This window comes from Protopterus annectens, chromosome 6.part0 (assembly GCF_019279795.1).
Source record: "Protopterus annectens isolate FY-2018-M chromosome 6.part0, PAN1.0, whole genome shotgun sequence".
In the NCBI taxonomy this organism is placed as follows: domain Eukaryota; kingdom Metazoa; phylum Chordata; order Ceratodontiformes; family Protopteridae; genus Protopterus; species Protopterus annectens.
This window is the reverse complement of record NC_056737.1, coordinates 1,861,259,618-1,861,282,077: the sequence shown is the minus strand read 5'-3', so window position 1 is coordinate 1,861,282,077 and position 22,460 is coordinate 1,861,259,618.

The window sequence follows — 22,460 nt, the reverse complement described above, 5'->3', positions numbered from 1 at the left end:
CAGGATTCTTGACTTTTACCAATGCTATAGCATTAGTATCTCAAGTAATGTTGGGACACCAGCTTACAGAAATCTTCTCTGAGCAGCATGTGTGAACAATCTTTTATGTGAATGCCAGTGACATAAAAAGCTGCATGGAAATACAATGCCTGGCTAAAAGAGCATCAGCCAAAATAAGATAGTATGAAAAATAAAATAAACACCAATAACACGTAACAAACTCGATACTGAACTAATAATATAAAGTCAAATGAGTCATAAAGCATATATAAAGTGCTCAGAACGGGTGTCGAGCTGATACAATGAAGCAAGTTAGATTTCAGTTAAAGTATGTAAAAGGTAGTCTCAAAAAAGACTATGAAACGTCTCTTCAGACCAAGAAAACAGTTCAAAAATCTCTTCAGACCACAAAAAGTTCCATAAATATTCCAAATATTCCAAATAATATCCACGAAGCTCTTGCAGTCAAAAGTTTTAATGTATAGAACTAATAAAAACAGGTAAGCGCTTTCGCTAAAATAGCTTTGTCATACCATGAAGAGTATTACAAAAAATGTCTTAAATACTGATATAACAACTGATTTCAATGTGACATCACAATTCATTAACAAATCATGAAGCGCCACTCAATAATAAGCTTATACGTATACTTAAAGGAAAACGTGTAAAAATCGAACAATAATAATAAATATAATTAATTAATTTATACCTTCATATTTTAAGAAATATATATAAACATAAATATCCCTTCATATAAACAATAATTACAAGAACAAAAAACAAATTTTATTCAGGTATTAAAATCACTTAAGGCACAGTTTCCTATTACTAAGTATAGGTTTTACAGGAACCTTATCATTAAGCCCAGGAGGGAAATGTGCTTGTAAACGTATGATCCAGTTAATGTCATTTCTCTCTGTAAAATTTATAATATTCCCTCCTCTAAGTGTAGGGGTATTAACCTGAATAACCATAAAATTAAAATTATGTGTTTCACCATTTTCTAAAACATGTTTAGAAAGCGCATTTACTGCTGACTGAATACGAATCTGGTAAAGGTGCTCACGTATCCTGTCCCTAAGCCTTTGGTCAGTTTTACCCACATAAAAGGAGGAACAGGAGGTACAAGTAGCCAGATACACTACATGTTCTGCATTACAGGTGGCATTAACTCTGAAAGTATACATTTTAGATGTTTTAGGATGTATAAACATATTGGAGGACAGAATAGTAGAACAATAGTTGCAATTGTGGCATGGTATAGTTCCAGAAAATGCGCTGTTTTCATATGGTAAACTTGAATTACTATAACAAAGAAGTCTATGTAGATTTTTCTTATTTTTCAACAAGAATTGTGGCTTGTCACCAATAAGTTTCTTTATATCGTGATCAACTATAAGGACGTTCCAGTGCTTAATTAAAATTTCTTTAATTTGATGAAAGTCACTAGTATAATATAAGGAAACATTTTGCAAAGAGGTATCTAAAGATGTTTTAACACTATCCAGAGCATAGGCTATAGTCCCCTGTTCAGAAAAATAGGGACAAGCTCTATCCATTCTCATAGTTTCAACAGACTGAAAACCTAAATCTATTTCCTTCATAGTATAATTTCTGGATAACAGTCTATCATGTAAATTTAATAATTCCGAACTAAAGTCGGACTGGATGGGGTTCAGCCTGGAGGCCCTAATTGCTTGACCTTTAATAATGTTAGTAAACATTATTGAGGATGCATACTCTCTCTGTGCAATAATGAATTCTTAGAACATGATTTCCTAAATACACCAGTGTTAATGAAACCATTACTTAAATGGTCTACATATACATCTTAAAACGCTATACTAGTGGGTGAAGAAGTAATGGTAAACTTTAGAAAATATACTAGTGAATTAACTTGATCAAAGAATATATCAAGTTCATTCTTGGTGCCAGTCCAAATAAAAAACAAATCATCTACGAAACGTCTATAAAACAAAACACAATTCTTAAAGTTAGGAATCATTGTTAGCATCATCTTCTCCCACCATGCCATCACAAGGTTGGTGTAGCTATGGGCACAAGATGTGCCCATAGCTATGCCATCCTTCTGCAAATATATACAACTATCAAAACCAAAAATATTGTTTTCTAAAATAACTTCCAAAAAAAGACCTATTAGGTCTACCTTAGTGGGTAAAAAATCTGTATTTTCAGTGAAATAATGCTGAACATATTCTATCCCTATACTATTTGGAATATTAGTAAATAAGGACTGGACGTCCATAGTAATGAATAAAAACGTGTAATTATCTGATAATTCCCTGGTTCCTTTATACAAATCTATTAAAAATTGTTTAGAATCCCTTAAAATCAAGGGATTTACCTCTACTACTGGCCTTAATAATTTTTCAACAACTATGGAAATATGTTCTGTAATCCAACCTTTACCAGCAACAATAGGTCGAAATGGTGGGTCCAATGAGTTTTTATGAACTTTTGGGAGGCCTTGAATGATAGGTAAAAGGGGATATTCTATCCAAAGGAATTCAAACAATTCATATGTAATAATACCTGTACTTCTAAGGTCTTCTAAGGTTTTATACACATTATTAATATGTCCTTGAGTAATTAACGGGTTAATTAAAGCATAAAACGTATTATCGCTTAACATATCTTTCATATGACCAATATAGTCTGTTTTATCAAAGATGACTACCGGGCCCCCTTTATCTGCTGGTCTAAAAGATAAATTTTACTTATTTTATTTATATACTTTTTACTGCAAGAGCTTTGTGGATATTATTTGGAATATTTGGAATATTTATGGAACTTTTTGTGGTCTGAAGAGATATTTGAACTGTTTTCTTGGTCTGAAGAGACATTTTGTAGTCTTTTTTGAGACTACCTTTTACATACTTTAACTGAAATCTACTTGCTTCATTGTATCAGCTCGATGCCCATTCTGAGCACTTTATATATGCTGTATGACTCATTTGACTTTGTATTATTAGCTCAGTATCGAGTTTGTTACGTGGTATTGGCATTTATTTTATTTTTCATTTTATTTTGTGTTATTTACCACATTCATACAATGGCAGATCGAGCTGATAACTCTACTGAATTGCCGTATAACCCGAGCAAGGTAAAAAGGGTTAAATCTTGCCAATCCAGGTTCCTGGAGTGCGTTAAAGGTGACGTCAATTTGTTGCTCTGTTTTGAATCCGTTACACTTAATCAAGATCAACCGTTAAGCAACGCTGAATACAAAGTTCTGAATTCCACTTTTTCTACTATGGAAGCGAATTTGTTAAAGTTGAAACAACTGCAAATGCAACGCTACCACTTTGAAGTGTGTATTAAGAAATGGATAGTGCCACGAGGGTTAAGGATTCTAAAGATGTCTACTACAGGTAACACATATCCGGACTTGCTCTGTCGCTGGCAAGAACTTAATATCGATTTAAGTATCAAGTATATGGCTTTACTCAATACTTATTTTGAACCTGAAGAACATAACTTACAGAAAGTTATTAGAGATCAACAAAATGAACTCTATAATAAATTTAGAGACATAACAATTGAGCCCTTGTTATAACATTTAACAGACAGTGTTTGCTTGTATGAAAAGCATTTATTGGAGCAAAAATAGAGTAAATTACAACGTGATTTATATGATTTTATCCATGGCCAGGTCTTCACCTGGCTTAGGCATGGTGCAAGTGTATTTAATAGTGTGAATAGTGATGTTAACATGTCTAATAAAAGGCGTACCACTTCTAATATAGTCAAAGTGATACATAGTAATGATATGACTACAGTTACGGGTGTTTCCTCTATTATTGGTTTAACCAGTAATAGCAATAATAATGTAGACAGTGCAGTTTCTAATGACTTAATTATTACTCCTACCCCAGGTGAGCAGGACAATCATGAAGTTAGGAATCCCAACCCAGCTCATCTGAGTCCGTGCTCGTGTGTAGACATTACTAGAGTTACAGGAGACTCCACTCCATCTAGTCAACCTTCTATTGAACCAGTTGTCCGTAGGAAGGTTTTTCCACCTACTTCCACATCCTCCCTAGTTGACTTTACTACTCCTTTCCCCATTGCCAATTTCACCAACAAAGGGAGAAGCTGCTCCATGAGCAGGGGCAGGCAGAAAAGAAAAGCTTCAGTAGGAGACATGAAAGAACCAACCTTAAAGAAAATGTGGGAGAGAGTAACTACTTAGTCTGGAATCTATCACATAGGCCCTTGGATCAATATGAAATTGAAGTGCTAAAAAGGGTCTATCCTTTATACCTAGTACTAGCAGTAATATAATAGAAACTATTCTTGATGTTAAATTATTTGCACGTAATTTACAACTTAAAATGATGTTTAGTAAATTATTTGCACGTAATTTACAACTTAAAATGATGTTTAGTAGTGACTCTGTTACAGTACAACGAGAAGTATATCGCAAACCCAGTGTTTTTGTTCCTACTTTACACCCTTTGATAGATGCATTTAGTAAGTTGGTAGAGGATGATATTTATACATCCCTACCGCCAAGGAATAGAAAGAAAGGTAATTTAACATATAAACAAAGAAGAGCATTAATTAACTTAAGAAATTATCAAAATATATCTATTGGACCAGCAGATAAAGGGGGCCCGGTAGTCATCTTTGATAAAACAGACTATATCGGTCGTATGAAAGATATGTTAAGCGATAATAAGTTTTATGCTTTAATTAACCCGTTAATTACTCAATGACATATTAATAATGTGTATAAAACCATAGAAGACCTTAGAAGTACAGGTATTATTACATATGAATTGTTTGAATTCTTTTGGATAGAATATCCCCTTTTACCTATCATTCAAGGCTTCCCAAAAGTTCATAAAAACTCATTGGACCCACCATTTCGACCTATTGTTGCTGGTAAAGGTTGGATTACAGAACATATTTCCATAGTTGTTGAAAAATTATTAAGGCCAGTAGTAGAGGCAAATCCCTTAATTTTAAGGGATTCTAAACAATTTTTAATAGATTTGTATAAAGGAACCAGGGAGTTATCAGATAATTCCACGTTTTTATTCATTACTATGGACGTCCAGTCCTTATTTACTAATATTCCAAATAGTATAGGGATAGAATATGTTCAGCATTATTTAACTGAAAATACAGATTTTTTACCCACTAAGGTAGACCTAATAGGTCTTTTTTTGGAAGTTATTTTAGAAAACAATATTTTTGGTTTTGATAGTTGTATATATTTGCAGAAGGATGGCGTAGCTATGGGCACATCTTGTGCCCATAGCTACACCAACCTTGTGATGGCATGGTGGGAGAAGATGATGCTAACAATGATTCCTAACTTTAAGAATTGTGTTTTGTTTTATAGACGTTTCGTAGATGATTTGTTTTTTATTTGGACTGGTACCAAGAATGAACTTGATATATTCTTTGATCAAGTTAATTCACTAGTATATTTTCTAATGTTTACCATTACTTCTTCACCCACTAGTATAGCATTTTTAGATGTATATGTAGAACATTTAAGTAATGGTTTCATTAACACTGGTGTATTTAGGAAATCATGTTCTAAGAATTCATTATTGCACAGAGAGAGTATGCATCCTCAATATATTTTTACTAACATTATTAAAGGTCAAGCAATTAGGGCCTCCAGGCTGATCCCCATCCAGTCCGACTTTAGTTTGGAATTATTAAATTTACAAGATAGACTGTTATCCAGAAATTATACTATGAAGGAAATAGATTTAGGTTTTCAGTCTGTTGAAACTATGAGAATGAATAGAGCCTGTCCCTATTTTTCTGAACAGGGGACTATAGCCTATGCTGTGGATAGTGTTAAAACATCTTTAGATACCTCTTTGCAAAATGTTTCCTTATATTATACTAGTGACTTTCATCAAATTAAAGAAATTTTGATTAAGCACTGGAACGTCCTTATAGTTGATCATGATATAAAGAAACTTATTGGTGACAAACCACAATTCTTGTTGAAAAATAAGAAAAATCTACATAGACTTCTTTGTTATAGTAATTCAAGTTTACCATATGAAAACAGCGTATTTTCTGGAACTATACCATGCCATAATTGCAACTATTGTTCTACTATTCTGCCCTCCAATATGTTTATACATCATAAAACATCTAAAATGTATACTTTCAGAGTTAATGCCACCTGTAACACAGAACATGTAGTGTATCCGGCTACTTGTACCTCCTGTCCCTCCTTCTCTGTGGGCAAAACTGACCAAAGGCTTAGGGACAGGATACGTGAACACCTTTACCAGATTCGTATTCAATCAGTAGTAAATGCACTTTCTAAACATGTTTTAGAAAATGGTGTTACACATAATTTTAATTTTATGGTTATTCAGGTTAATACCCCTACACTTAGAGGAGGGAATATTATAAATTTTACAGAGAGAATGAGATTAACTGGATCATACATTTACAAGCACATTTCCCTCCTGGGCTTAATGATAAGGTTCCTTTAAAACCTATACTTAGTAATAGGAAACTGTGTCTTAAGTGATTTTAATACCTGGATAAAATTTGTTTTTTCTTCTTGTAAATATTGTTTATATGAAGGGATATTTATGTTTAGATATATTTCTTAAAATATGAAAGTATAAATGAATTAATTCTATTTATTATTATTGTTCGATTTCTGCAAGTTTTCCTTTAAGTATATGTATAAGCTTATTATTGAGTGGCGCTTCATGATTTGTTAATGAATTGTGATGTCACATTGAAATCAGTTGTTATATCAGTATTTAAGACATTTTTTGTAATACTATTCATGGTTTGACAAAGCGCTTACCTGTTTTTATTAGTTCTACACATTAAAAACTTTTTACTGCAAGAGCTTTGTGGATATTATTTGGAATATTTGTTATATTTATAGAACTTTTTGTGGTCTGAAGAGATATTTGAACTGTTTTCTTGGTCTGAAGAGACGTTTTGTAGTCTTTTTTGAGACTACCTTTTACATACTTTAACTGAAATCTAACTTGCTTCATTGTATCAGCTCGATGCCCATTCTGAGCACTTTATATATGTTGTATGACTCAAAATAAGACAGTGCTTATGAATAATTCCTCTCTTTATCAATCCATAATTATTAATATAAGCAAATATTTATATTGAAAATAATTCCTCTAATTATCAAATGTCAGACAACGTGCAAACTAGCTATAAGATTTCACAGTGTTTTTTTTAGAATTGTTAGCTCAGCTACTTGTTAGGATAAAGATAGAATGGAAAGGTCACAGCAGCCTGAAACAAGGGTCACACACTGACACACACTGATGGAGTGTAACAGCAGGAATGGCTCCTCTATTAGAAGTTGTATAAAATATGTATTAATCAGTACTTTTCTATTTCTATCAAAACATTCCTAAACTATATATGTAAAGAATGCAAATAATGTAAAATACATGATTTGTAAAATGTACATATATGCCATTAACATCAAAGAATAAGCAATGTATATTGTTCTATTTCACACATTATCTATAGAATGAATGACAGGAGCAAATGTGTCTTGCATATACATGCTACAGAGCTGCAGATTTATATGAAGTTTTCATTTAGCTTTTGTATTGTACTACTTTGTAAGTTGCAAATTTCATTAATTCTGAAGTATTCAACAGTAGCAATAATGTAAACTGCAGCTGTAACAATAATAAATACTATTTCTCATTAGAAATGTTATGATAAGACAATTAAGCTGTAAGAACATATGATGACAAAGCAAGCAGAAGCAAGAAATGATTACTCTGTACTTGTTACCAAAACAGGAAAACTTGTTGTATAGCAATTCTACAGAAATAGTCTGCTATAACAGCACTTTTAAAATAACTTGTAATAGTTACATGACCAACTTAGGACACATTGCATGACCATCTTAGGACACAATGTATATCTAAAGAGGCAGGACTGCATTTGTCAAGAATTGTATAAAAGTCCTGTACTCACTGGTGTATGTTGTCAGTCAGCTAATCAGCCAAATTAGCTAGTCAAGGAATAATAAAAACTGTACTGACCCTGGGATGCCTTGCTTTGCTGATCATTTATTTTTCTTGTTCTTCTGCCTGTATTTTTTCCTCATAGGTGCAGTGCTTGTCGATACGTTTACAACAAACACCTAAAGAGCTGCATAGAAATGTAAATACCTATGGCAATAATGGCATAATGAAGGCAGCAATGGAAACTTCAGGAATAAACATTTCTGGTGGAACTTCAGTATAAATAAATTTTATAACAAAGGAAGAAAAATAATGACATGTTTTAAGAAATTCCAAACATACCTCTCAACTTTTTAGAGTAATAAATCTGGACAAAGCCATAAATAATGGGGCGACAAAAGCCCCAAAACAGGGACAGTTAAGTATTGTTCTTACAAAATTAAAAGTTTGAAGATTAACAGGTTTTGCATTAGCATGAATTTTCTGAAGAGTAAGAAGTCTGAAACTCAAATATCTGTCATTATTTTCTGACTTAAATCATCAATGATTTGCCAATGGTTTATCAGAAAACCAACATTTTATGATACACAGACCAAAAACATGAAGCAAAAATCTGGGCATTCTGTCAAAATCTGGACAGTTGAGAGGTATAATTCCAATCCCCATACCTCAAGACCGCAGTGAAACATGCCAGTAAGGAACTTAACAGAAGTATTATAAAATGTAAAGCAAAATATGAACTTAAAGTTGCCACAGATACCAAATGAAACTGCAAACATTTCTTCATCTGTGTCAGAAAATTAAGGAATAAGCTCATCAATAATCATATAACATACTCCGATCCCAAGGATATAGCCAATATATTAGCAGATATTACTAACTTTACCTACACTGTTGTCCCCACTATCCCTGAAAAATTAGTTTCCCTTGGAATTACCTCAGAACACATCTTGAAATCCCTGTCAAAAGCTAAAAATAATATCTCCATGAGAGCAGGCAACATACTAGGTTTTATTCTCATCAGTGTCAAGTATGCACTGTTTGAGCCCTTATCTAAATTATTCAACCTCAGCCTGTTTACAGAGTTTGTTCCTGAAGCCTGGAGAACAGCCACTGTAACTCCCCTACACAAGGGTGACACCTCTATAGTGCCAGGTTTTTATAGGCCCATCAGACTCACCAGTCTTAAAATCAAAGCCATGGAATATTTCATAACAGAACTCATTTATTTTGTTTTTCAACACAACTTTATAACCAAACCATGTAACAGTCATTACATAACATCATCAGCAAGCCTCAGTTTGATTGATTTGCCAATAAGTATTAAAGTTCTCATAGCCTAGATCAAATTTCAGAGCAGAGCATAACATATTGCTATAAACATGCAGACAAACCAATAAGTCTGTAAGTAACTGCTCCTAGTATTGGAAAATGATAGTAGTAACCACCATCTGAACATGTTGAAGCCACTTCAGTTCCTGAAAGGTTAGTCTTGTATTATCAGGTATATTTCCCAGAACCCAAAACAACAAATATACTAAGAATGGAATGGCCTTGCGTAAGGCATCGTGTTCTGCATAATGTATTCTTATCTGAATAGTCATGGACTGTCGACATATCCAAAGTAAATATAGATAGTTTACATTTTGTAAATTACAAAATTACATTTTGTTTGCCACATCTTCAGCAGTTACCATTTCCCCTTACCATCTTTGAAATTTGTCTGGGGTATGCTACCAGAAATTAAGCTTTTTTTAAGTATATGAAAGAAAGTGTATTGATGGATGTCTATTTAGAAGACCTTGTACTATATTCCATTTGTGCTCATCTAAATTAAATTTTATTCAGTTAGACCATTTCTTTTTGTCTGATTTAAAAATATTATGACTACATCTATTGATATATAATTGACAAAATATGTGGATTTAAAATAAGCTGATTATTAATTAACTTCATTCAGGTTTTTAGGGGAACAGTGTATCTGTTTATTTTCCTGCATATAATACACAAATGTAAATATTGCCAAATTGGAAATGCAAGTTTGTGGCACTGAAATTTATAATTGGCTATTGTTAATGGACACTTATTATTAGATGTCATAAAATCACAGCAAAAAATAAATAAATATATAAATAAATACATTTTTTGAATTCTTTCCAACTATATTATGGGTTTACCATCAGTTTTTAACCACAGGATTCCCAGGGTATGGTCCCATCTATCCGTTTGATCTGTAAGAATCCCAGTCTGCATGTACTTGGACTTTAGCTTAAGTTCATGCCCCTAGGGCTCCCTTGCCTTCTGTCTCTCTTGAAAAGAAAATCATCATGTTGAAGGCACATTAAATAAAGTTATGGGACCACATGTGAGGGCTGATTCCCCACCCTATGCAGCAGCCCATTAGGCCAAGTCTGAGGCCAGTACATAGCACTGAAGATCCCATAGTCCAAGCTGGCCAAAGTTTTTGCTATCAGTTAATTTTCTCCTAGTTTATCTAGTATGAGAGCTATTCTAGACATATATAAAAATCAGTTTCTGGAGTTTCAAAATCAAGGGGTGGTACATGAGCCTCAGTATTCAGCATGGAAAAAATAAGTTTTGATAAAATAAATAAATTTACAGTGGTGATTTGGGCAAGAAAGGGGAGTTTGATGGAAGCCCAACCAGGACATTTTTCCTTAATATCTATCAGGAGGGATACCAAAGTCACAGTGCTGATAATGCCTGAGTAAGTATGAGCTGTAGTGCATTTGATTGCATATTTATTCAGGCTACCTTCTAAGTCGCACAAGAGGAATTTAGAGGAAACAATGTTTTAATCCAGTTCACCCTTACCCCTGATATCTTTTTTAGTTATCTGTGAACCTGATATCGGTATATGTATAAGAGTCTCTTATCTTGTTAACACCTTTGTGGTGTGGAATGTCACACCTCTAGCCACCTAAACACATCTGGCATTCTAGACCATTTTCTGAAAAATAAACTTAAAAAGCATAAGATAAAAAACTGAAATATTTTGTGAACAATAAAAGCTGTTAAAACTATACAAATATCAGTGTTATAAGTAGAAGTATTCTTTACAGGGATAACAGTCAGTGCATTCACAGTCTTTTCCATGTATACTATAAAATCATGTACACAAACCCCAAATTATATTGTTTTTTTCTAAAATTTTACAAACAAGTGTTCATATTTTAAAAACTATACAATCTAGTCATATATGGTCAGAACGTTTTTTAACCAAACAACATGCATATGACAACAAGAACTTCTTCTACTAAGTGCATGTTCATTGAGATAGCTACAGAAATATGAAAACATATGTTAATTGTATAATTAGCAATATAAATAATCCTGGATATCTCTCAAGATATGCAGTTAACACTGTAAACATAAAAGTCAGTTTTCTTCAACAACATCTAAGGTTTCACTTAATGTCAAGCAACAGTTTGCAAGTGACTTGTCTTTTGAACTATTAAATACATTTGGACATATTGCTTGTTTTCATAACTACAAATAAATTACTGGCAATATTTCCAATATAGTACAATAGAAAACAACATTTTCAGTTAACTATCCTGTCTTCCACATTGGTATTTTATACTATTTACCTTAATAAACTGTAAGTCTTTCAGTTACAAAAAATTGAGCATAAATATGAAAATATGAATAATAAGGGTCAAACAAAGATTAATTTCTACACTGTAGTATATCCTAGACTAACAATCTTAATGTTGTTTTGTTAATAATCAGTTGCCCTTTATGAGTTACTTAGTTAAAAAAGCCAGATACAAAAAATTCTGGACCTCATTAGGAGCTGTGGGTGTGAACTGGGAGTATACAAAAAAAAAAAAAAGGTGTTATAGGCTTGAATAAGTTATCAAGATTCCCTAGTGGGTGTATTTTTTGCCTGAAGGCTTCCACAGCTAAAACAAAGAGAAATGGTGACAATGGACAGCCTTATCTAATGCCACAAAATAACTCAGTGGTGTTTGTGATGAATCGAGCCAATGAGGAGCAATAGAGCAGCTTGCATATTTACAAAAGAAAGTGGAAATCTCAATCAGTTAAGGACCCACCCTAGATGACCTTCAATAAGACAGGGCTCACTCAGTTTTAAATGTTTTGTAATTTTCCATGTGAATGCCATCAGATGTGGACAACTTTCCTGAAATGAATCTCTTAATAGTATGTTTAATTTTTCCTGTGTTTAACTCATTGACCAAAGCTTGGACTTGAAAGTCAATCAAATTAGGCCAATGAACAGCTTGGAAGAACTCATTCCATAATTTTTCTTGAATATGGGGCTTTTTATCTGGTTAGCTAAAATAGCAGTCAGTATTTTGTCTCATTGTTATTGCTAGATGAAAAATTGCACTGGGCTGGCTCTCTTTTTAATGATATTGATTTCTTTAATAAGTTTGTGTCTTTCAGCTTTTCCCGGTTAGGGGTCGCCACAGCAGAACTCTGGTCCGCTAATGATTGGCAGTAGCTTTTTACGTACCGACTTGCCAGGCCTGATGCACAACCTTCAACGAAGGTATGCCCATTCACACATGTCTCCACGCAGAAGATGCTCTAGCTTACTGTGAGGCGACAACGCTACCGCAGCACCACCACCGCTGGTTGATTTCTTTAATAAGTAATGAACTTTTATATCCCAATTTCACATATTGCTGGATAAGTTTCTAATTTTACAATTGCATGTAAATAACTTATTATGTAAAACATTTCTTTGAACTTTATTTAAGTAGTGTCGAAAGTGATGAATTGCATATTTAAAATGCATCCATTTAGTACCAATGGCTAGAACTCCCAGGTCCTTTTTTTACCAATAATTGTTAATCCATTTTTGAATTTACTGTAAAGAGTGGAGCTTTTTTAGCAAAATTAAGGTAATGCTATTCGGCTATGGGCAGGACCCAAAAAACAATTTGTATAACCTAGCAACACATGTCTATGGTCAGAGAGAGAACATCAGGAATAATGTCGACCTCGGTAATCCATTCCTTTAGTGAATAACTGAACAGAAGAACCAGTCCCATGGACTGTGCAGGGCAAAACAAGTAATTTCTTGCCTATCACCATGTTGCACTCTCAACACACCTTCTAGACAAAATTCCCCTCATCCAGGAAATGATGTACTTATTATTTTTTTATAATCTGGTTTTTCTCATGGGCATGTTGTCCTTAACAAGATCCAGAACCACAGTAAAACTCCCTACCAGTAATATGGGCACTAAGGAATACTGTATCACTTTTAAAATCCTTTGCAAAATCATTGAAGGGCACAAGCTCCTCTTTGTTTGGTCCATAAAAGTTCCCAAGCACCACAGAGCCAGATGGTGTTAGCACATTGCAATCACCCATCATCCTTCTTTGCCAGTAATCACATCCCCTACCTGTCGACAAAGAACATGATGAACTAAAATTGCAGCTACTCTCGATGCTTCTGTATTTCAGGATGTTATAACCCATCCCATCGATCTGTTAAATGTGCTGGATAATGTACTGTTCTTTAATTTAGTCTCTTGTAAAAAGCAGCATGAAGTCGTCCATAGCATGAATATGATTTAAATAATGGTCTGAGAGAACTCTGTAGATTTGTACCTTGTGTTTAACCCACTGACATTCCAGGATAAAAAGATAATAACGCTAGCTTATTGTCATATTTTAAGAAACATTATTTGAAATGATAATGAATCACTAGGTATTATTGCTTGTAAAGTCAATAAGAGCAGAACAAACACTATTAGTTGTAATAGGCTGTAACCCAATCAGAACAATAGATTGCTCTCCATGGATATAAAATTGCTGCCAACTGTCATCTGAATTACTGTGCCCCAGTTCCATACTGCTCTACCATGTATGCTTGGAAAGCAATTCGTATAGTTAAAATGAAGAATGAACTAAACCAGGCAACTTTGGGGTATAAAGAACAACAATCCCAACATAAAGTTGAATCATGCATATCTGTAAGAATAGTATAAGGGCTAAAACATTGGACCTGTACTACTTTCATTTAATGGAGGATTTAGATCAGCTGTATTCATCTGGTATAGCACATAGAAAGGGTAAATCCTGTGAGACATGCACTTCAATCCCTTGGGCTGGGTCGTACCATCTACCAAGTGTATCACCAGAGTGTATGTAAGAGAAAATAAGAGGCATATCAACCATTGTTGTACTATTATGAAAGTCACTAAAGATGCAACAATAAAAATCAAACATCAAGCTACCCCTCCTTTTCATATAATAACTTTTTTTTCAGAGAATGACCACCCAAAGAGTTAGGTTGTCATCCTCTCCATAAGAGACCAACACATATGTGATCATGCCAGTATCACAAACTGACACTGTCTTCTCACTGTTATAAGCATTAAACTCACAACTTTTTCAAAAAAAATTATGAAGGCTCAGTTCCATCTCTAGTGGAAGCTATAATATGTGATAGGTTTGTTTTCTCCCAGGTCTCCTCCATCTATTCTGTTTCTTTATGCTGTAGTCTCAGTTCAATTTCTAGCAGAAGCCATAATATGTGATAGCTTTGTTTTCTTCCAGGTCTCCTCCATCTATTCTGTTCAATTCTGTTTCTTTATGCTGTAGGCTTAAGCGCAGTTCCATCTCTAACAAAAGCCATAATATGTGATAGGTTTGTTTTCTCCAAGGTCTACTCCTTCTATTCTGTTCAATTCTGTTTCTTCATGGGAAGGTCCAGCTCCATGAATTCCATTGGAGCTGTTTAATCCCAATCTGAGGAATCATCCAAGTGGAGGAACCAATTAGACTGATGAGTAAAAAAATCAAGTTGTTGTCTACAGCCTGTCATCCGTGAGGAACTCTTTCTGTTCTCTACCTGTTGTACCACATTGTTATTTTTTTATTTCTTTCTTGGAGAATTACTAGTGGCAATCATAGATTGGAGGAGTTTCTTTTTAGGATCAGAATGGTTCTCATTATTGGTCTTGGCTGGCTTCATTACAGGGGATTGTCAGGTAAGGTAAGACTCCGCTTTGGCAGGGTGGTCAACAGAGAGCTTTAATGTTCCATTTTGCCCTGATAGTAAAACTGCAAATCTTAATTTAACAGGGAAGCCTTTTTCTTTAAATTGTCACTGGACAGGAAAGAAGCTCTTCTGCTTCATAAAAAGAGAGATACTATAATAAGGGGCTGTACAAACAACATGACTCCCAAGCTTGCACTCTGATCTCAGCTCTTTTTCATGTTTCAGTGTGTCCTCCTGATCTTTATGATTTAAAAAATGAAGACTCCAATGTTGTGGCAAGTTCGATGCACACTTCATCACAATACAGTGGACTCACTCAGTATCCAGGGGTTATGGTATCCAGAGGAGTCTTGCCAACTCATTGCTGAGAAATGCACTGGGTTATCACTATCCACACCTACAGGTAACTCAATTAATACAAGATTATTTCTTTGGCAGTTGTTCTCAGTGTCATCAATGTCAAGTCCCAACTTGTGAATCCAAGTATGAAGCTTCAAAAGTTGATGGGCATGACCAGTTACATTCTCACAATGCTCCAAAATATCTTTACTACATTGCTCCATCATTTGATGCAACAGTTTGATTTCCTTTTTCATATCTTCACAAATTTGTTATATTAATTTCAACCTCTTGCAGAAATTTAGTAAGGGAGGAGGACAGCAATGTTTACAGCAAAGAAAAGCCACTGGTGATCTTCCATCAACTATATGATCCTTTAATTTTCCCTCTGGTCACCATAGCTCCAAATGTTCTATTGACAATTTATCAATTTATAGATAGTTTATACCACTTTAGATCATATAAGCACAATCCAGGCAGAGTCATAGCACAAATGAAACTGCATGTATGTAGCACAGATTATCATTCCCAATGGATTTCAAAAAGTTTTATATTTGCAACAGTAGAGCTGTGAAAACTTGAATCTCTATCTTCTTGCAGATCCATGGGCATGCCCCCCCTCCCAGCAGAGCTCATTGATGCAGACATAGCCAGCTTAACTGAACTTGACCCTACTCATTTTATTTTCTGAAGGTCAGTTGCTGCCACCTGCTTCTGTTTGGCTTCTTTGAAAAGTTTAACATGCTCTGAACAATGGTCACTCTGTATACACTGCTTATTTTGAGATGGCCAATGTTTTTTTTTTACTATTTACCATGGTAGAATTACTGAAAATTAGACAGACTTAATGTAAACCCTACTGCAATGACTGCATTGCAAATTCTATCTAACAGATCCCAGGAGATGGAAGTTGCCGGCACACTATCAATGTAAAATTATAACTAGCGGAATGCCATTGGGATCTGTGCTAGGTCCTTCCTCTTTTGCATATATACATTTGCGGACATCCAAGCCAATATCCCAGAAGAGTGGTTGGCCATGTTTGCTGATATCTGCAACCTGGGTACTGTTTTCTGATCATCCACTGATAATAAACACCTTCAGCAGGGGTTTAAATGTGCACATACCTGGAGTACTGAAAATGGTCTAAAGTAGCATTTGCAAAAAATCTGCTTCTACCTCATATATTATAAATGGTACATCTCTTCAGACAGAGATGGTCATCTGTTTTTATGTACCACTTCAAAGTCTTCTCCCTCTACTCAGTGTCATGCAGCCTTTTGAGGGGTGATCTCTGCCTCACATACAGAGCCTCAACAGACACTATCCTGTTAGACCTACTGAATATTCACAAGTCCAATGAGGATATAGACCCCAACTCAAGAGATTTATACCACTTTTGCAATATAAAGAGAACTTTGGAATCCTCATTATCTCCATATAAAGCAAAGTACTTCTGTTGCACTATTTAAACGTAATCTGGACAAATGGATGGGTGCCCCTCATGGATAGGTGTAATATTTATATGTTCTGCTTATATTTGAGTTATTTATACTTAAAATGTAAGGGCTAAAACTTTATGGTGATGTATTGCTGCACTTTTAAAGATCCTCATGGACTTATGGACTCATTATTCTATGAGAACAACTCCTTATTCAAGCATCATCTTTTCTCCACAAGATCATTCATAAAGTCTATCCATCCATCCCATGTAATTACCAAGGGAATATCTTCAAGAGCCAAAACAATCATCATACCCTGTATTCTACCCTTATCAGACCCATCATGAAATGCAATGCCCCTTTCAATATGTATAAATCCAAGCATATTGGTCAACTGGAAAGGTCACAAAGATTTCTGAAATCAAATCCTTCAACTATCCTGAAAGATTAGCATGAATTTCTTATTATTAATAGCCGACTGGCTGCTCCAAAGTGACCTATGTCTAGACTCCTGAACCATGACAGATCCAATCCTATTTGAGCTGCTATTTCTCCTCAAAACCAATTCCTGTACAGACACCCAGACATTCATGAGCTGACCTCCATGAACTTGAGAATGAAACTACACCAAAACCTAAACAATGGAGGGATAGGTTCTTAACAGGGTATTGCCAGCTTATAGAATAAGTTGTCACCACAGATCAAGTAAAGTACTACTATGGTACATTTAGAGCTAGTCTTTATGGCTGTATGAGTTGGAAGAAATTTACACAAGGCTTATCCTATACGGTCTTGCTCAATTTGAGAGGTAAGTAGTATTAAGTGATTAACAAAGGTAGCAACATTTCTTAAATTTATCTGCATAAAGGTTTATATGACTAGGCATTTTATACTCCAAATGTCAGTTTGCCTATATTATTCCTATGTTGCTACATCACACTGATTCAGACCTCTGAGCTTAATGATTATGTAAATGTGGGCTCAGCTCATGAGTATCTTTGAATCACTCATGTTTCATTTTACACCTACAGGCAGAATCTTACTTACAGGTTTACGTGATGTCATGCATACTCATGAGCACCTCTGAGGATCATTGAGCACGTGGGGGATGTCTACATGTCAAAAGGATGTTCCCTGCAATTTCCTGTTTTTGATTGCCAGGAGTAGAGATGCTAAAAATCTCTTCCTCTCTACTTGTTGAACTACTTGCTGCAAAACACATATGTGACTGCCATATTTTACACCTCCCATTCCCTTTTGAAAATATTCAAAATGGCATGAACTATTTCTAACCCTTTCACTGGCTGTGGTACTAAGTTGCTATACATTGTGTAACAATTTGTGAATGGGGAATGGGCATGACTATAAAAATGCCAATCATGATTCTCTGGTATAACACCTAGAGTATGCCCATGGCTTCCAGTGTCAAAGATTCATGCAGTGAACCTTGGAGGCGTTCATAATAGACATAAATATTGTTGTACTTGGAGCAATTAGAACACGTGGACTATTTTCTTGTGAACTGCTATAAAGATCCCCAGTATAAGGTGGATGCCCGGCACTGTATTGCCAAGGTAGTTACTGATGCCACTGGCATTCCCTGAAATGGTGAGCAGTGCAGGAACTACTAAAGTGTCCTGTACTGGCACCATCCAGACTTTCTTAAATGATTAGTAAAAGAGGTCAGGGTGAGGGCACCTAAAATGCACTGCAAGTATGCTGGAATTTTTCCCCTATCCTACCAGTGTGGTTTACAATAATTATATCTCTTTTTTTAAAGCCCAAAAAGCTATAGAAGAGGATTCACGGCAGTACCAGAGGATATTGCCCAACCTTTTCATGTCCAGACATGTACTTCTGTTTCAGTCATACATTGAGAAGTGCAGTTATTCCTTCATCAGTAGTACTTTTGTAATATGCCACTTTTATAGCAATACAGACAAATTAGGCAACCTAACTGTAGTATTCCTAAAAAATAAAATAACAAAAAAAACAACATACAGCTCATCCCATTAGCTTTTGCATGTGAAAAAAGAAGGGGAGGTAGGAAAGTTATTTTCTTTGCTTAGGTATACTACCTGCTTTTATATTACCTGTTACTATTCTATCCTGTTTTAGGCATTTGGAGCTGTATATATATATATATATATATATATATATATATATATATATATATATATTTTTTTTTTTTTGCATTGTCTATTTTCATATAACTTTAGTCATTTTAATCAAACACTGCCTTGTTTGATTTGACTGGTTACACTTTAGTCATTCTGAGCTCTTTGTTTTGTTTAACACTGTGCTGTTCTATTTAAATCACTGCCTTGAGAGAATATGCATGGCTATGGGTGGCAGCCATCATAGAATCAGTTGTGAGTCATCTATGTGAAAGTTAGACTGACTGATATTAAGTACTTCATGGCTTAAGGCACTTGGGCTTCAGATTACAGCTAGTTTTCATTGGTTCTTTTGCTTTCTTCTTTTAGATTTATTGCATAATTCTGCACTGAGTGCAGCAGTTTGGTAGTATTATTCTGTAACAAGTAGAACGCACAAGTATAATTCTCTCTTCTTGTATAACTGTACCTTCTTACAGCATTAGTGAGTTACTTATCCATTTTCCTTTGTCTAAACTGCTAGAGCAGATTTCCTTGAGAATGCTGTCTGCTGCACTGATTTGCACAGTCCAGAACACTGTGGGCTTATACTTAAAATGTAACCAGTCCAACAAACTTCCACAGCGGTAATAGTCCCCCAGCCCCTCTGTAGATACCCATTTACTATAAATCTGGCAACACTGGTCATTTGTGGTGTAAACACACAATAGCCTCCTCGATTGCTAACCTTATAGTGCTTGAAATTTTGAGGTAGTGCATGAATTGCCTCATGCTTACTGCTATTAAACGTGAAGGGCTCTCCTTCTGAGAGATGTAAATTACGTCAAATGGAGTTGTCCCTCTCTCATCTTGTTACAGGCAGTGAGCTCAACACTGCCTTACTTCTTCCAGCCATATGCAACCTCCACAGGTCACAATGTCTAAGCCATCTTATGCTGAATGTCATTAAAAAATCTTTACTTAGTCCTCATAAGACTCCAAACACTAAACATCAGCCTGCATTTTCAAATTTACCTCCAGCACACAACACAGAATCAGCAGCTAATATCCATAGCTCATTCTGACACTACAAGAATTATACACACTAACAGCAGTCAAATAACTAGTATGCAGAAGCCCTTGAGCAAAAAAAAAAACAAAAAAAAATCAAGCTAGTTCATTGAATGATGTCCTGGTTCTAGATACACTTAGGAAGCCAAGCATAGACAGAGTAATGGTTAGCTGATTCTCAGGAAATAGGATATGTAACAAACTAAAGCCCTCTAGTTCCTTCTTTCCAAGTACAGATAGGACCTGATCACTGTATGCATATGGCAGAATATGACTTCAGATGCACCTGCTAATGACGAGGGATGTGATGGTGCTCCGAACATGAAATTGGAAAGGGAGTGAAAGTAGTAGTGAGCAGTATGCTACCATCACTAAGAATGATGCCACAATACAAACAAAAGATAATTTACTCTAAGTGCCAGCTTAACTACTGGTATTATTTTAGGAGGATCCCATATATATCAGCTCAAGATGAGATGGTTGACAACATTGGCTGCTTTGTTATGTATGATCTGAATCTCTCTCTCTCTCTTTCTCACTCTTCTCATGGCTTCCACATATTAACTAAGAATTTTTCTTCCCCTGTAGTGGTTTGTTTAGCCAAGGTCAACCTCCTGAAATTAACCACATTGTGAGTCACAAACAAAACCATATAAAAGTAGCACTGCTCAATGATCGAAACCTAAACAAAACGTTGCACTCCTTACAGGCATTCATAACCCTTCAAGGTACTGATATATAAATAATTACTGAAACATGATTTCAGAAGGGTGAAAGCATCCTCCATAGTGCAAGGTTTTAATACCTATCTAATGTTGTAGCTGGCTGAGGCATATTTGTGTTCCTAAGAAACCATTTAACCTTCAGACTTGTAATGCAGGACAATGACATAGAACTCATCCACAATCTTCTTACAATAAACAAAACTCAGTAGCACACAGTAGCCAACTACTGTGCCCCCATATGACCCTGTAGTTATGAGGTATGTCATAACACATTGACATCTCTCACCATAGAATCTAACACTATCCTCTTAGGTCGCTTCAATCACCCCTCAATTAAAAGGGGAACTTAAACCACCACAAAAAAAATTATGCACAGAGAATCTCAAATTTCATTAAAGCCAACTCACCGGATCAGATCATTCAAATTCCAAGAAACAGTTCTAAAATAATATAGCCATCTCTCAAGCTAAGCGTCCATAGCTACCAAATCATTGGTAAGATCTCTCCATCATCCAACAATATTTACTCTAGATGTGAGAACTGGGTCAACTCAAAAGCCTTCCATTTTCAGAGATTGTTTTAAGACAAGTCTATTCCATGTCTGATAACCTGATGAAATTCAAGCACCTTCTCCACCTAGACATCCTTGGTTCACAAACTTTAATTTTCAAAGATAAATGTTATGACTACATCAAAGCTATATTGAGACCATGGTCACCATAAGACAAAAATATGTGCCAAATTTACAAACAAAGCCGTTTGTGCGAACACCAGTATCAATAAATGATACAGTAGGAGAAAGAAACTCCTAACCTGTAAAAACAAACTCAACACCCCATCAATCAATTAGAGAAGACCTCAATGATCAGCAAAGAACTTAAAAAAATCCAGGAATAAGTATGAATTGTGACTTGTCATCCATGGAAAGGATAGCCATACAATGTTCTTCTGCTATGTCTGAATCCTAAGAAATAATTACCAACAATGTCCTAATTTAAAGTAAAACAACATCACAGACTCATCTGCTGATGATGCCAACATATTAGTGGACAGATTAAGTTCAAACTTTACCTCCTTGCTCTCAACATATTATTGTGCACACACACCTCCACATCACCTCAGCACTCTGTCCAATACTAGTTCCAGTGGACCTGACAATTTGACTGGTTGTCTTCTTGTCACTGTTGTGTCCTCCCTGGTTGACTCATTATTACATCTATTCAGTTTCAGCCTCTATGCTGGATTTTTGATGGAAGTATGAAGAGCTGCTGTAGTCATCCCACTCTACAAAGGGAGTTACAATACTGACCCAGGCAACTATAGACCTATCAGCTTCACTAGTCTTATATGTAATGGAGTGTATCATTATGGATGTCATAAAGAAAGGCAAAAGCAGTAATCAAAACCTGGATCTGATCCAGTCTGTGTTTTTTAAAAGATGATCCTGTTTCTTGAACCTGGTGGACTTTTTTGAACAAGTCACTAAACCATTAAACTCATGAGTTCACACTGTATACCTGGATTTGGCGAAAGCCTTCCACACTCAGACATCACTGATAAGCATAACCAATTAAATGTAAATCTCTATATTACCCACTGAATAGCAAACTGGCTCACTGACAGAACCCAGTCTGTTAGGGTTGTAGGTACACTCTCAACTAAAAGAGTGGTTATGAGTGGTTTCTGCCAGGGATCGATCCTTGGTCCGGTCTTCTTTGGTATCTACTTCTCTGTCCTTAAAGCTCACACCAAAGGCATGTGGCTGATGAAGTGTGCCAATGAATACAAACAAGGAGCTGTCATAAATACTC